At 37.1% G+C, this 18,438-nt stretch overlaps 1 long non-coding RNA gene across 1 annotated transcript; it reads left to right on the forward strand.

Moving 5' to 3' along the window:
- Positions 2,265-12,083, forward strand: LOC110392433. The gene is made up of 3 exons (XR_002434362.1): positions 2,265-2,319; positions 9,559-9,623; positions 10,172-12,083. It is a non-coding gene; the product is annotated as an uncharacterized LOC110392433 (long non-coding RNA).

Here is an 18,438-nt window from a genome sequence, read left to right on the forward strand (position 1 = left end):
CATCTAGCCACATTTGAATGGACTTGTATGACCACTCTTAAGGAGTTTGGTTGCATCCAAGGAGAACATACAGAGAATTTATTGTTATTCTCTTCATTGAAGCAAAAGATTACAGGTTCTTTTGAATTCCTGGTGATAAATACACTGCAGAGCATGTGCAAATGCCAATGACATGAATAATACAGCCGACTGCAAACACATTAAACTATGGAATAACTCTATAAAGATTTCTAAGTTTCCCAGGGGAAGCACTTGGTGGAGCCAGATGTTTTAATCTTACACAATAGGTGCCCCTATGGGGGAGAAAGACAGACTCTGTCTGTTGACTAGTCTCAGAAGCCAACTGTTCTCCTGACTTGTCTGCTATGTTATCTTCCCCTCTCTCTTAGTCCATTTTTTTACTGTTTTCTACTTTCTGGTGGAGCTTGAGTGACTCTAGTTATACCTATCTTCGTTGCAACCAGTGCAACAGAAAACTGAAAAGCTGCTAACTTAAGGTGACTATTATACGCTTTATCAGTTCCATAGTACCATCAGGTTCCCACCCCTGTGATCTTATCACAGACACTAGCCATGGAGTCTTACACCTCATTCCATCCTCTGTTCTGTATTTCTTAGAGTCAGCATACCAAGCTCATCTGGTGCTGGTAACAATCTAAGGTTTGCAGGTCTTATGTTGTTCAGGGAATTATCATGGAACAGATTGCTTTCATATTCCCTGCATCCCACCATGGAGGTTTCATTAACATTTTTCTTTTAAGAGGGGAATACTCCAATACATTATTCACAATAACTACATCATATAATCCACCCTGTGACTACAGTCATTCAAGCTTCTCAGTATTTAAAAGGAATTGTGGAGACCACATGCAGTCTTGCTATATGAGAATTAGAACTCAAAGGGCTCTTGGGCTGCTCACTCTTTATGGGGGTAAAATGGTTGGCTCAAAGTCATAATATTTAACAGGACAGTGTTATCAGTATCGGTTTTGAACAAGGCCTTGGATATAAAGGCTAGGTTGAAGGAGGAGGTTGGGGGCAGGAGGGAGCACACCATCACATCAATATACCACTGGAATAGTTGCCTAATTTCCTTTGGCATCTGAGGGGCCTAAGCAAGTGATTCATATTATACTGTTGCTTAAGTGCTTCCCTGAATAGGACTTTGACACAGTGACCCAGCCCCAAAAGTGTATTAATGTATTATATGTAGTCTCTATAATATGTCAGTAAACCAGAAATAAAATGGCTGCTTGTGCCAAAAACATCTCATGATATGTAACTTGCAGAATAGTACATTGTAGGTTTACGACTGTAATTCATTTTTATCACTGCAATTCAACTGATTTCCTGAGAGAAAAGGTAAACAGGGTAGAAGAATCAGCACTCAATGTACCTAAAGAGATTTATTATCCAATAAGTGTAAGAGCAATCCTTTAGCAATTTGGTAGACATCAAGCAGCTAAAACAGAGGCCATGTTATTCCCCGGGCTCTCAAACAGTAGATAAATAAAAGGATTCCTATGATATGGATTGAAACTTTGTCAACATTCAACAGGAAATTCTCAAATGTTAGTGAAAGGCAGAAATACTCTACTGCGGGAGAATGAATTAATTCAGCAGCTCCTCAGTTCACTGGTTGAGAATACCTTCCCATCTGATATCTAAGATAACACACATTGAAATTGTTTCCTTATTTTATGGATTTATTTCATAGGTGCTTGCAATTTAATAATTAAGAACCTTACTCTTTTGTCTAGCTGAAATATAACTTATTTTCATATTAAGCCCAGAATTCAAACTGATTAGATAAATTTGGGGGGTACATGGCACATGTTCAAGCAAAAACTCCAAATAAATCATTGTCGCAAGTAAATCTATTGCAGAGCCTATAATTTGAGAGGAATTAAAGATCAAAAGAGATGGGATGTTTCTGCCTAAATCCCAGTGCTTAATTTATGGTATGAGAGCAACAGAAATTGTTTCTAGATGATATTAGGAAACCCGTGGCTTCTAACTACATTGACTCAAGGATATAACACTTGAACCCTTTGTATTGAACAGGGTTGAAACAAAAAGACTAGGATGGAAATAAAGGCAGACATTTAGAGCTGGAGTGTATGGGAACTGATGAGTCATGGCCTGAACCACTGATTGAGCACCTGGAGAAAAGACCTAGTCAGTCCTGGGAGCACAGGTGAAGGCAATTGGCCTCTTAGGTCTCATTTAAAGGCTGACTGCCACTAAGGAAGGATCTTTCTCTGGAGATCTCTCCTTGTTGGGAGCCTTTCCCTTCAAACCCTAAATCTTCTGATCTGGGTGAGTGATCTATTTCCCTTCCCTTGTTACACCTTGCTATTGTGCCGGTCCTTCCACCCCTTTGTTACACCTTTTCCATCATGTTTGTTCTTCTGATTGTTATATTGGGAAATGATGATAGGTTGGTGAAGATGCGCAAATTAATTCAACAAGATGAAGCTGATTCAGTGTAAAGGCAGGGGGTGAAGGCGATCAGAGCATGGAAGAACTTCAGCTGATGAATGAAAAAGCAGTAGTGTGGCTTGTGAACAAGGGGATGCCACCTGGAAGCTAGTTGCCAAATGAGAGGATGACACATGTAGCAGATACCACACAGTAAGAAATGTCTGATAATCTGAGTTTATGGGAACAACGTTTCAAAAAGTGGTTCACAAATATTTCCAGAGATGGTGTGTGGGTGGGTGTCAGAATTGGTCATGGAGAAAGGAACTGAGATCAGCCCCAGCCCTGGGATGACTAGGCTATGCAGTGGAAGTGGGGCATTTCTGTTATTGATGCCTAGATCCCAAGAAGCTATGCAAATGCTGTAATGTACAGCCATGGCAACACATACACTCAGAAACAAGAAACGTCACAACTGAGAGTTTCTAACTTTAAGTATTGAAGAAGATTTAAATAACAAAGTTTAAATTAGTCTGTTTAAATTGGTTTCCATGGCTTGTGAATTGAATCTTAATTTTGATGCAATGACTGAATTATAATCTAACTGGCGAAGGAGGCACACGATTATTTCCTATATTGCTGCCAATGGTCAGTGCTCAGATAGCTTTACCTGTTGCTACACTTGCTGAAGGTCATAGCATATGTTTGATTTAATTTGCCTGATACTTGAAATAATTAATTTTATTAGTGGAAATGAATGAAAAAGCAGGAGTTTTATCAAAGAATTACAGAATGGCCTGGGTTGAAAAGGACCATAATGATCATCTAGTTTCAACCATAATTTTATCCATTTTGTTTTCCAGTGGGCCCAAATGTAAACTTTCTAATCTGTCTTATCCTTATTGAAGAAATCCCAAATATTCACAAATCAGGGAAGTGAGCCTGATCCCCACTTTAGTTAATCTAGCCTTAATTTTGTTCATCATTTCCTTCTCTTAGAAGATTTACTCAGGAGAAGACTACTTGAAATTCCTGGGTTGGTACAGATATGAGATCACCACGCACTCTTCTTTTTAAAACCCACAAAAGAATAAACAAAATTCCACATGTTCATTTAATTGAGTCTAAAGTACAATGTATTAAAATATTCCCTACAAAAGCCTTATTGAGTAGAACTTTTCATATCATCCAAAAAATGTTCAAATCCACAGTTCATGTATTCTTTCTTCTCACAGTGTCCCCAAGAGAAAATATTAAAAAAGAATACAAGAGTCCTCTTAAAAAAAAAAAAAAGCCCTCTCTGGTTTTATTGCATTTATAATATATACGAGTGTCTAACACATCACTTACGTGTTATGTCTAGGAAAAAAAAGTATTTTTAATTCTACAGGTTCTCTCAGCCACTAACAGAATTCCTAATCAGTATGAACAGTTTTAGCATTTTTTACCCTGCTGTAAATTGTGTTGATTATTCTGTTTACATTGGTGTGACATGGAGTGAAAATCAGAATACTTCAAGAGAAACAGTATTTGAATGTCTACGTTGTTTAATATTCAAGGTAACATTTGAAAGATTGCCTAGAACAATGCATGAATGAAGATGCCTTACACAAATGAAGAGGAACATAATATCTATTATTTCAGTTTATTTCCTTGCAAATACATATCTGCTCTGTAAGGTGACCCCTCAGTCAGGATATCTGTGTCTGAAAGCAGGAAAAAATGAGGGAAGCTTCTGTCTCAATTATTTTGGATATATTTTATCTCCTTTCATAAGCCAGATTGAGTATGAACTGTGAAATAAACAGTTGGAAATCCAAAGTGTAGAGGGTAAGAACAGAATCATAGAATCATAGAATGGCTTGGGTTGAAAAGGACCTCAAAGATCATCATCAGAATGCATGACTTGACTAGGATACTTCTAAAGTAAGCTTCTTTTACAATATGGTACTTCGCATGTGATGTCAGTGTTCAAACAAGGATTGTGAGCTGGGTGGTCGAGAGACATCCTCCAGCCCAACTCAGACTTCTCCAATCTGTCAGATAAAGCTTGTCCATTTCACTGCATCATTGGGAGCCTTAAGCACACAGTGCAATGTTCATAGAATTATCTATGGAAAAGTTTAAAAGGGTCCTAATGTGCTCAAAGTACTTTCAAACCTCCAAGGAAAGGTTCACTGATGGAACAATATCATCTTACAGATTAACCTCCTCTTTCTTCTTTTCTTCTCTTTAATATACATAACTAGATGTACTTTCACTCTAATGAGCAGAAGTGATCATTAAGATCATTGATAATTTGCATTTATAGAATCGTTTAAAAATATCCCTATATCTTCATAACACGCATATAGGGAAGTCCTATTAAATATATAGGGAAGTCCAATTAAAGTCCTATTCTTTCATCAGATTTATCAAAGCAATGTTTTTTTTACAATGATTTCAGAACATAGGTAGAAATTGGAGCAATATGAAGAATTTCCATCTATTTATCTAGGTTGTTTTAGCTTTTTCAGAATTAATAACCTTTTATATCTTTCCTAATAAGGAGCTTTATGAAGGCTTTTGCATTTCTAAATTAGAAAAAAGCAAACAAACGTAATGGATTTGGATGAAAGAGATCTGAGACAGTAGATTCAAGGAATTTATCATTTTTTATCTAATTATGAAAGAAATTGTGACCTACCTAGGTTAGATTTCAGGTTCTAAAGTCAGTGACATCTCGTATTGTGTTTCAATTTTGTTTAGAAATGTTTAAAAAGTAATAGTTTAATACCATCGTATCTGACATTATAATGAGCCATGGAACAAGTTTGTCTGAATTGCCAATTTGGATACAACACAGCACACTCTAAGTTATCTTGGTTCCAATACAAAGATCAGAGTAGCCAACATGGCTTAAAATTTATATAAGATAGCCTAGCACACTAAGTAAATCCTAAAGGGACTGTTTTTAAAATGCCACAGCTGCTCCACCATTGACATCCAGAACTATGTCCAGAAAGTAATCATATATCTCCATTTTCTCATAAGTACATAGAGAAGGGAGGGGGGTTCCAGACTGAACCATTGGGATGGGGAAGCCAGCTTTTGAAATTTCTTATGTGTTGTGGATAAACAGAGTATTAGGCTTTGACATGACCATTTGGAACTTCTTCAAGAATGCAAAAAACAAGCCTAAATGAAAAATTCAATATTCTGAAACAACTGTATCTGTCTTAACGTAAGAAGCAATTAGAGACAAAACACTTTCCTCCCTTACTGAAAACTAAACCCTTAGTCCATCAAAGTAATTCTAAAGCAACAAAATCTCTTATTTTTTTTCCATGTGATGTAGTATATTAGTCATGGGTAGTTTGGAAAGTGCATGTCTCTGACACTATGTTCATCATAAAATTTGTACCTAGTAAAGGCCCAGTAAAACCTTGGAAAGCAGATTCTTTCTCATAACTGGAGCACAGAATGTACTGATATCTGAGCAGTGAGCTAACAAGTGATCCATTACAGAGGTTACACTTTACTGTTTTTTATTCCAAATAGTTATGCAGGTAATGCATCTACTACTGCCACTCGTAGTAGCTTGAATATTCTGCTTCAAGTACAAAATGTGACATAAGTTAGCAGGAAAAGCTGAAACTATTAGCCACTGTGAAGAATACATTATCTGAAATCTATGTGTAAGCCATTTAACTATTGCGTAGCCATTGTTTTTCTTTAAAGAGTGAGAAAATAATCTGATTTTGGCATGTTCTGATGATCAGACTTTGGCAATATGATTCTATAGTTCTGCATTTTTCTCCATATGGAGACTAGCATTTTAAAATATTAAGTATTGCAACTTGGTCACAAACAGCAGACTACTGCTTCCATACGCAGTCTCAAAAGTAAGGATCTTTAACCAATGGCTCACCCACAGCAAAATCAGTATTTAATATTCTGTACTGTGAACAAAGAATTAGTGTTCTGCAAGAAAATCAAGCATGAAGGATGTTCTTTAGATCTGCAGTTCTGCTTTGGATGTGGTGGTGCCCACGCACTGTCTTGCTCCCCCTCCTCAACAGGACAGGAAGAAAATAAGATGAAAAAGCCCATAGGTTGAGATACGAACAGGGAGATAACTCACTAATCACTGTCATGTGCAAAAGGCACTCAACTTGGAGAAGTTTAATTTAATTTATTAACAATTAATATAAGTGTAGGATAGAGAGAAACAAAACCAAAAACACATTCTTCTATTGTTCCTTATTTCCAGGCTCAACTCCTTAATTTTATCTTCATTTATTCAACTTCACCCCATCTCCTCTCCCTCCCCAAGAGTGAGTTAGTGTGGGATGAAGAATGGCATTTCAGATTTGTTCATAACATTTTGTCTCTGTTGCTGCTTCCTCATATTCTTCCCCAACTCTAGCCTGGAGTCTTTCCCATGGAGTAGTCCTTCACAAATTGCTCCAGCATGGATCCTTTCCATGGGGTCCAGTACTTCAGGAATGGACTGCTCCAGCAGGTAGGCTTTTGGCAGGAACAGTTTTTTTTTCCTGCCAAGAACCTACTCCTGCAGGGCTCTCCATGAACTGTAACTTCCTTCAGCTGTATTCACCTGCTCCGGTGTGAACCATGAGCTTCAGGGGGACAATGTCCTTGGCAGGGCCTTCCTCAAGGGCTGCCAGAGTATCCAATCTGAGTTGCCTAGAATATCTCTTCTCCCTTCCTCATTGACTTTGCCTGCAGGGTTGTTTCTCTCACATTTTTCTCACTGTTCTCTGTAGCAGTTGATACACAGTACTTTTTACCCTTTCTTAAATATATTATCACAGAGGCACCACATCTCACTCATTGTCTCAGCTTTGGCAAAGAATAGGTCTGTTCTGAAGCAGCTTGAAACTGGCTCTGTCCAACATGAAGGAAGCTCCTGATCTCCTCTCTCTGAGACCATCCCTGCAGTCCTCCCCCTACCAAAACCTTTCCATGTCAACCCAGTGCAGAGGTAAAAAGATTTACCTTGATCATCTGGGGAGAAACAACAGCAGACGCCTTGAGCAGTGATTAATGATTCTGTGATTTCATAACATAGTAGAATTCTACAGATGCCACTCTAGACTCTCCTATGCAATGATATTTCCAGAAGATAATTTGAGTTCCCCAGGATACCATTAAACTTCTCATATGGTCTCTGAAATCTAGTCAATTTTAAATTGAAATTAAAAATTTAATAACTTAATGTTTTACTTTCCTCAGTGGTTCCTGAAAGAGCCATCTTTTCTTTTTACTTGGAAAATTTTGGTTGCTAGTGATGGCTAGGGTTTGGAAAACTGTTCAGTAAACTTAAGTTTTGTTATCTAATACATGGACAAAACTACATATGAACCAGTCTAATATTAAAAAAATAAAAAGCAAACCCTCTCTATGCTCAACTAAAATGGGAGCAAACTGGAGATGCATTTCATGGCATAGCCGGCTTGCTATGTCAAAAGCCATTACAGTTAAAGAGCTGAGAGTTTTTGACAATTTCTTTTCTTCCGATCTATGATTTCATGCTATTTTTTTTTTTTTTGCTATTGTGGACATAAAAACAGCTGCTGTAAAAACAAACAGAAAGCGATTACAATACAGTTGAATTTATGGCAGCAAACAACAGTCTCTTTATGCAAGTAGAAGACACTCACAACATTTATATAGTATGATAACTAGCCGTAATTCTTTACCAGCAAAGTTTGCTTTGTAATGAGACAGTAGCTCAGAAAAGGGCGTGAGCAATGGGGCTTCGAGAAAATAAAGATTATTCATGAGAAACATCTGGCTGAACGGTGGGTTTATGGCTGATACTGGAATGATTAAAACTGAAGTCACACTCTCTCTTCTAATTGGAGAAAGTGATTTTGAATATGCTGACTTGTAGATATTGAGACTACTAAATGCTAAGAAAAAAATGTATACTCTAGATCTATCTTTTTACTGATGATGACTCATTCAGGGAAATTATTTTATTAACCTTCTTAATCACACCAGAAACAAGCAACATGTTATCTTTCATTTCTCTCCCTGTCTTACTCTTTCATTACTTTGAAGGCTTAATTCATATTTCTGCATATGAGGTCCACCACTGTATCCAGTCTATGATCATGACTATATCTGCATTCATTTTGATGGATAACCTGTCAGTTGTCATCTACAACATTTCACTGTTATTCATTTTATAATGATAATGCAGAATATTCTTGTCTTTCTCCTCTTATTTTTGTATCTCAGAAATCATTGTACCTTATGTCCTGTGCATTTAGAGGTACACTATTTTTTACTAATTCTAGTCTTCTAGTGTTTGATTTAACAAATGTAATTAGTGTATTGTTTTGCTACTTCTTATTACTTATATTTTCCTCTCTATTTGTATGTTTGATATATATTAGAGTAAAAAGAAATTTAGTTTAGAAGGGACTAATGAGTAGCTTTCCTGAATAGAAATCAGATAAGTTTCCCTTCTATTGTAATAAATTCCGTGACCTAAATCAGTACAGTGCAGTATAAACTCACATAAAAAGTCAAATTTTGACTTTGAATTTATAAGCTAAGATGAAAGAAAAGTGCTTTCAGAAACAAAAGAGTTGTTTGTAGGACTCAAGTCTCATTTTACTGTGAAAACAGTCAATCACTGTATGACTTCCCCAGGGATGATATGGAGACCCCGTCACTGGATATTTTTAAGATTTAACTGGACAGTGTACTAGATAATCTCACTTGGGTGCCTATTTCCATGAGAAGTTCAACCAGATGGTCTTTTGGGGTCCCTTCTAATTCGTACTATTCTATAATTCTATGGAATTTCGGTGTCTGTGTAGTAGTTTTCTCCAGATGAGTAATAGACATTGTTCAAAGCTGCTGTGGTAGTTAACAGAGACATAGGGCATGATTTAGTCATGCTAGATGTTAGCTGACATTTAAGTTTATGTTGACTCTCTTGTCTCCATCTGCCAATAGATAAGGACATGTCTGCTGTAGATACTTTGTTGTACAACCTTCTCAGACTCCCTAGGGCATCTCAACTGTGTCAGAAATCTAAATTTAGACAAATTAGTTGAATTCTGTAGATACTAGAGATCACAGCTGATCAAATCCCAGTTGTGATTCAGTTCCTTATCACAGGAAGGCAATGGCATTTTAAATATTCTGCAGCATCTCACCTGGGCTCCAGCTATCACTCTGTATAGGTATGTATCTACCCTTTGTCCCGTATCACTATAAGATAGTTCCATGCAGTTATCTCTGATATTCCAGAATGTCTAAAATGGGATTGAACATTCCTGAGTGTGCACAGTCCAAAAGTATTGCATTTTTCTGCTTAATGATTCGTGCCACTTTGTTTGACAGTGGTTCTAAATGAAAATCTGTCCAGCCCACCTTATGGGAAGCTGGTCTTAGTTTTGATGGAAGTAAGAGCAGGTGTGGAGAGACCCCTTTGGCAACAAAATGGGCCAGCACAATTTTTGCATTAATACAACATGTGTTCTTAGTTTCAATTGCATGAAACTTTTCCATTCATGTGCATTTATCCAATTTAACAGAAATGTTAATATTATATAAAATCACACAATGCAGCTTTTGGAAAACAAAGTGGGCATTTGGGAAACAACCGTTCTCACCGTGCCTGTTTTGTTTGTTGTTTTTTTTTAAATACCAAGACAACTTAGTAAAGCCAATGTAAAATCTAATTCTTTTAACAAAGCAAGATTTATCTCTCACTGTTTGATTTTTACAGATACTTAAAGTGCTTACAAGGATGAAGATTCTTTCCTTACTTCGCTCCAACTGCCCTGAGCTCAGCTTTTACTCAGCAAGGCCACAGAAGTCTTGGAAAAAAATGACAGAATTTGGACAAGATTTTATTCTTGTTCCTCTGTTTGTTTTGTTTAGGAAATAAAAGCTCATCTTTGAGCAGTATAGCCATGGCATGTTTACTTTCTGCCGAACATTGGTCTTTCTGGGAATCTTTGATGTGATTTGAGTTTACTGTCTACCTCTTTCTGTCCACATTGTAGTAGGGCTTGATATTTATAGATGTACATACCCTCCTTGAAACATGAAAAGTAAGAGATATATATATCCAAATGTCTTCATGGTAAAATAAATCCAAGCATGGAGGAACTCCGAGTTAGAATTTAATGGTAAAAATGGACGCTAAATGAATGGAACCATGCAGTAGGCTTGAATCATGTTTATTTGAATTTTTCTGCGCTAAGGTGTTTGGGAAAATTTCTGTTTAAGTAAGCTTGTTGTAACCTGGAAGAAATTATAGCGGTAACAGTCTGTGAAAGTCTGAACAAGCTAATTATGTTTAGGTATGCCTGGGCTGAGGTGTTACCCTAATTTAAGACAACATCTTGTGGCTTAGAGGTGCAATAGTCACAAACCATAAGGAAACACTGGAGCAACTATTAAGTCTCCTCGCAGGAAGAACTGTGTGTGGTCCTTCATCCTATATGGGCTCTCAGTAAAACGCAGAAATCACAGGAAAGTAGAGATGATTAGTGGAGTAATCGCAGCTCAGCACAGTGAATGGCAGCTCACATTTCTGGGTCAGCTGTAACTTATATACGCCCTCAGTGCAGTTCAGAACTGGTGTCAAAACCCTGGAAATTGCAGATTTTGAATGGATCGTTAATATGGTGTTTGGGAAGCATCTGGTTTCCCAAGCAGTTGTCTTCCCAAGAAATTAAAGGAGAAGACTCGAAATGTTTTGGGAACAACTTTTGGAGAAGAACAGCTTATTGTGTATTAACATTTCTATTTTAATGTCACCCACTTCTAAGTTCTCCTTTGAAAGATGGTGTATTTGTCTCCTTCATGCTCTCCTTGCAGGTCTGAAGTTCAGCTTATTGAACACCTAGATAGTTTGCTATAATTTTACCATAATGTCTATAGCGGATATAGTTGGTTTTTATTAATAACCTCTAGAAACTTAGCCAGGCCTATATCACTGCCTGGCTGAAAGATTATACTTTTTAAATCTACAATCTAACTGCCCACTGTATTTCAGTGGAAAGTAATTGTTGCACCACCAGTGATTAAAGAGGTCTCAATCGTCAGCTGCTTTAAATTCATCAGTCTTTAGTGAGCTACAGTCATTAATCCCAGATCAGTACGTGACTAATTGTCTCCGCAAAATCACTATTGTGTTTTTGGAAGCTGGCTTCATAGTGTTACAGATCTGGGATGGGAAACTGGGGTTCACATTTCTGTTTAGAGTGGCACATTCTTGTTTTTGGTCATGTGTTCTGCATACCTTAAAATCAACAACTAACTTACCTAACTTAGCACGATTAAAACAAAGCAATAAAACCCCCAAACACTCTTGTGAAATGCAGAAAGATTAGAAACAAGCCAGCATGCTCTTTGAATCTGTCATATCTTGCTGACTATTCTGCATTCCTTTGCTATTGCAGCAATTTCTGAGTATGAAGTTTCTTTCTTCAGTGCTGTGTGGTGGGGATGTTACAAATTAGACGTATAGAGAAATACATGGAAATCTGTGGGCAGTATGGTAATGCAGATAGGAAATTTTCTTTACTCAGAGCAAAAGGAGGAGCTGTATTCATTACAGTTGTCAGTGACTCCACTATCCCACCCAAAATTCTAGATAATGTTCTGTAGTAAAGCATGCTGTGCTAACAACCAGCAGGAGTGACATGAATAGGGTTCTCCTACTTCCAGTTTTTTATTTTTTCAGTCCAAACATGGTCTAGTCTGTGTCTGAGATTCAACTGAAATATAGTAACTTCACTCATATGCTCACATATACATGTAAGTGTGAGCACTTTCCCATTTTAAAAACAAAAAAAAGGATGAAGAAGAGAAGTTCATCTCTAAGGAGTTAAACCTCTGTGCACATTCTTCCTTCCTACCCTCTCTGACATTCAAATTTGCCTTTTGGTTTGCCTTCTCATTTGAACATTCTCTTGCAAGTGTGGGGAGATGCTGCTCTGGTGATTGAATACAGATTTTAGTGGCTTTCTCTATTAACAGTGTTTCTGTTTCTGCCAAATGTTGTTGGCGCTTTGGGATGCTGTGTACTAAGAGCTGGCACATCTTCCTGCATTTGTTCTGGTGCTTTCCATTCCCCACACTGCAGAAGCAGTGACACCAGAAGAGTAACCCCGTAAATTACCCGAGGGACAGAAATGCCAACCAACCGAAGCCTGACTTCAGTAATGCAACCAGGATACTTAAGCTGTCCTGGAAAATGGGAATTGGAGGAATAGAATATAATTTTACAAAAGATTCTATTGAAGTATTGCTTCTCCCAGGGCAGGGAAAGAATCATGTTCTAATCCCCACTTTCTTTAGGAATATGAACACAACTGATAGCAGTTCTCATATTAGTTCTCTCATTCACTATTTTCTTGTTAGTGACAGCTACCAGAGCGCTCTGCATCTGTTCCCACCCATCTTAGTGAGGTAAATTGTGGCCTTCCCTCATCAGAAAGCCTCAAGAGCTTCTATAAACACAAACAGCCCCATAAAGAACACATCCCCGTGTCCTGTTCAGGAGAGCAGGAGTGATCTGTACCCATCAAATATGAAATAAGAGCACAGAGAGGCCTGGAGGCAGAAGCTCAAGAGTAAAGCTGAAAATGTAACTGCTTCATGACCAAGAACAACAGTTTATGCAAAATCTCATAATGGAGAAACTGCTGGAAGACTAATGCAGTGCTAGGGTGTGAACTGAAGCCAAACTTCCAAATGTGAAACCAAAGTTTCAGATGTCTGCACTGTGATCGGCAGTGTGTCATGTGGAGACCTCCGAACTGCAAGTGGTTTAATTGTGGTTGAGTAACATAAAATACAGAGAGTTCCTTGTCATAGAAAACAGACAGCTCGATGACTGGAAGCAGCTCCTCTAAGCCAGCTTGGCCTCACTCTCCTGCAGAGACCAAACATGTTCCAGCTCTGCTCCCACACTGAGAATGGACTCAAAGAACAATTGCAATTAAGTCAATTTACTGCCTTACCTGTAATATGGGAACTATGGTTCTTGCTTAAAACAAGACCTGTAATTGTGAATAACTGATTTATTTCTTCACTGTTAAAAATAACCCTTCAATTAAAAAAAAATCATTCTTTCTCAGATCACTGTCATGTTTTGGCTTCATCCCAAGTGAAATTCTTTTTGGAGGATAATTGTTATTTATTTTCATCTATGCAATTACATGAAACATCAAATCTTTTCCATCTTAAACAAATATCAATTTAAAAAAAATTAATCTAGCAGTCAAATTTCAATTTTTTTTTTTTTTTTGTAGAAAATATTCAGTTCTTCAGAAAGGACAGGTGATATTTTCTTCCTTACTTCTCACATTTGGACACTCTTCTCTGCACTCCTGAATAACACAGAATAACGCTTCAGGAATTACAGGGGATTTATTTACACTGAGTAATGCATTCATCAGCAAGGAAGCAATAGTGTCTCTGGTACTAATGGCAAACACGAGCTTAAACAAATTCCCAAACAAACAGCTGTGATGCCTACTGTGTTCAGCTGTGCTTCCCAGACTATTTTAAAGATCAGTTACAAATTTAATGTAACAGCAAACTGTTACAATCTGAATGCAATCTAAAGGTGCCGTGACTAAAGTAATGACTTTCCACAGTTTAGAACTGCTATTCATGATAGGAATTTGCATACTTAAAAATACTGTGATATGCTTGACTTGTCTTTCACATGATTCCAAATATACAGTGCATCAATAGAGACCCTTTCAACTGTTTTCTGCTATCTTGCTGAATTAATCTTGGCAGCTTCATCATCATGAGAAATCATGGATTAATTAGTTGGAGTCTTGAATCTATGTTTAGGTGTCATGACTGCATCTAAGCATTTTTTACTGCCACCTCAACAGTCTTTCAGAAAAGCAACCTCCCAATTTCCTGCAGAAACTAGCTACCAAAGTAAAGGCAGTAGCCACAATCTGAGGAATCACTAAACAATTTGTCAGGAAGCCTTATTTTCCTCTTTATTTACTTGTTAGCTAGGAAGAAACATACCTGGTTTTATGTTATTGATTCTTCCTTGACTGTTATCTCAATGAATAGATTGCACATGAGTGCTCTGGAGGATCATGCTGTCCCTGTTTCTCATCGTTTCCAATTCTGAAGTTACAATTTGTTTTTCGACCACGTGGTTTAATTTAAAACTGAAATCATCTCTCAGATGTGAAACTTTTTGTTACTACTCCATGGACTGTACAAATTGTCATACAAGGGTTTTTTTTTTGGTTGTTATTTATTTATTTATCTATTGTAACCTCCCCATTTTTGTGTGTTCTCTTAAAACAGTCACTTAAATTCCTCCCTCCACCTGCAGTATTATTCCCTTTCACTCCACTGAGATATGTCAGAATTAATGTAACTGAGGCCAAAGGAGTCCTCCCTAACAATTTATCATATTTAGATTTGAATAATAAAGGCTTTTATGGAAATCAGATAATCTACAGTATAATTAGAACAAAATCTCTCTGTTATTCAAAAAGTCATTCAGACAGGAACACAGCCATCTAAAGAAACTCTTTTCCACTTCACCATTCTGGGAAGCATGCCCTGAGACCTGCCCAAAAGCCGAATCCCATGGACTTCGTTTTACTGATGTAATACTGGTATAAGAGGAAAAGCAAACCAAGAATTTTCACTTTTTCCAACTGTTAAGTGCCTTTGACTTAATTATATTTTGCTATTAATACTGAAACATGACACTTCTATGACCTTTTCTTTTTTCCCTTTTTCTGTTCAAATAGTGAAAACAGGAGAGTAAGATTCATGGCAACATTACTGAAATGAAACTATCTTAGCACTGCCTTCATTTTTCCACTCCTGAGTACCATACTTCCCAGTCTTGATCACCAGGCTACACTGGCTTGTTTTTATACGTGCTAAATAATTTATAAAAGTAAAATTAACACATAATCTCTCTCCTTTTTTAAGCAAAATAATATGGAAATACTTTTAGTCTACTTTAAAAAATATTTCACTTGATAGATCTCTCACAAAAACTCTATCTTTGCTGCTGAAAATATTTTGTGGGAGTAGCAAATGTGTTTAACTTCTGTTTCACTGAAACACAAGCACCAATTTCCTTCTCTTCAGGTCAGTGATCTCGTATCCTTTCCATTTCAGAACGTGCCTACTGAATTTCTTTAAAAGAACATAATCCTACATTAAAGGATATTCTGTGTAAGGCAGTGTAAAATCTGAGACTTTAAATTAAAGTGCTGGCACTTCAGCTTTTTTCTTTTGCACTCTCAAGAGAATGACACAAATGCCATTCTCTTTTTGAGGCGGGAAACATTAATTTCTATTACAAGATGGGAACATAATTCCATATACAATGCATCAAAGAGAACTTTTGATAAATTTGTGCAAGACATCTTATTTGGGTCAGTTGGTATTAGGATGTTCTTATGCCCATCTTTCATGGTTTCTTGAAGTCTTCTGTAATAGAGAGTTACATTTTTAACAGTTTTTTTTTCTCTCGTTTCTACTTGTAAATCTATCCTGATGCTGTGTATGCTACCCAGTATTCTTCTGTTCTCTGACATTCTGACATTCTCTGCTGATGTGCAAACAGGTTGAATAAACTATAGCAATGGTATGCAGACAAATGTGTTCCTTTTGTTTATAGCAATCACATAAATCTGTGTGTATTGATATTGGTGCAGAGGCCAGTGATGATTCTGAAAGGGAGAATTTGAGCAGGATATCAATCTCTTATGATCCTGAAATAATGCCATGGGATCTCTAACTTCCACTTGAACAAGCACTAAAGGCTGAGAGATGGAAACTTGGATTAACTTCTTATCCTAGTGACACCTCTTGCAATGTTTTTGACCCTTACTTTAAAGCTGTCACCGGTTGCTTTGATTTATGGAAACACTATCCTTTTAAATCCTCCTCACTCTTATCTCTGCAGGCAGTTTCCTGATTTGCTTTTCTTTCTCTTAGATCATCCATATTTTTCCTTGACAGGGGCTGTGAGGACAGCCACGCTTTTGCTGGTACTCAGAAAGAAAAATGACTCTATTTCCCAGTAGAGCAGACAATATTGTGGACATTTTTGAGTAGCCTTGCTCAGAAGACTCTGAATTTTTCTGTTTCAGGTTACAGAGAGCAAAGTAACAATAAAACTAGAATGACCACTACCAACAAAAAGAACTGCAGAAAAAAAAAAAAAACACTATGAACTCCATTTCATCTTACTCTTGTTTCACAAGCTACGTTCCCAGAAAAATCAGAATTCTACTGGAGTAATAGGATACTATTTACATCATTCCAAAGAGCTTTCATTAGCAATGTAGAACCTGTTGTGCTAGCACTGTTTCACCACCAAAAACAAAAGCTGGTTCCAACCATAGAGTTTATATCTATACTAGTAAATTGTATAAAACCCCATGACCAGGGAGAAAGTTGGAGCATTACCCTACTGATGTACATGGTCTTTAGCAGTTACCATGCTCCCTGCCTTGTGCCATTAAGCATTGTCCAGACAATACCTGGGCACGGTTCAGGAGACAGCACTTGTCTGGGTCTGTTTCCCATGATCAGTTTGGGTATTTTCATCCCAGTTTTCTTTGGAGAGAAGCTCGATTAAGTGTGTGGAGGCAGGCCATGCCATGTCATTGGAGGTCAGGAGCACAGAACACTCTTTGTCCATTGTTTGTAACACAGATTCAGCCAGACTGTCTGCAGCTGAAGCACAAGAAAACTGGCAACAGAGAAATGCAGTGGAGAATCAGCTCACTGATAAAACACAGAAAAATTCAGGAGGCAGTGCATCACCTGTAGAATTGTCATCCATGATGATGTAACACTGACAATGCTTAAAGTGTTTTTCAACAGTGTGATAGTCAGGATGAAAGAAATAATGAAGGCTGGCTTGAAATACTGAGAAAAGGCAAAGTAGTGGGAATGTCACTTCTTGCTTTTTAGATACAAATTCACATCATACAGTTCTTATCTGCTACCCATACTGATGGTTTTCACAGCTCATGTTGGAGAGTAACCACTCAAAGATTTCATTTGGTTCTGTTACAACAAAAGAGTGATGAGGCAGGACAAGAACAGTACATATTTCTCCTGCTCCATGGAGGGCTGCTCTGCTTTATTCAAGCTTGATCTTTCCCAGACACTCATTCACACACTGTAAATTGTTTAATACTCTCTATTATGTTCAATATTGTTGTACATAAGGTTGGAATAATTTTAAGACAATGCTAGAAATGTAATTTTGCAAGGATGACTACTGGAAAATTGTTTACGAGATAGAAGTCTTACAGTAGAGACTAATGTCTTGTTTAGGATGTGAGAAAATTTAGAAGTATAGTCATAAGAATTTGGAAATATTGGCAAGCAGGTTATACTTGATGACCTTGTAACAAAAAGGGTCCACATAAGAAATAAAAACAGACAAAAGTTTACAAATTACTAAATCAGAAATGTCGCTTGAATTTGGACGAGTAGTTTCTACAGAACAATAATCTGAATGACAAAGACATTGAGGACATCCCTAAGACATGCAAATGAAAAGTAAATATAACTCCATCAAATTTATTTCCTTTCCAGTTTTACTATTGTAACATTCTTCTGCGGAGATCAAAAGAGGATGACCTTAAATATTCTACATATAAAACACTTGACTTAAAAAATATAAGGAATTTCATGCATTTTTTTCTGGATTTTTTGTTTGCTTGTTTAATTTAAAATATTAAACTAGAATAAGTTTATCTTCCTTTTTCTTAATTCACACTTTAGTGCAGAAATGATCTTTAATATGAATACCAGATCTCTCTGCAGACATTATCTCCCACTGCTTCAGCCAGACAATCTGGGTAATATCACAATCAAACAGCACAGTTCCAGTAGGATCTGAGCATCCCAAACAGCCACTCATCAAAGTTAGGCTTTAATACAACATATTATGGTCTACGCTAGAGTTTTTTTTCCAAGAAAAAAGGGATAATACACCGATTTTTATTTTAT

The sequence above is a fragment of the Numida meleagris genome, chromosome 1 (genome assembly GCF_002078875.1).
Source record: "Numida meleagris isolate 19003 breed g44 Domestic line chromosome 1, NumMel1.0, whole genome shotgun sequence".
In the NCBI taxonomy this organism is placed as follows: Eukaryota; Metazoa; Chordata; class Aves; order Galliformes; family Numididae; genus Numida; species Numida meleagris.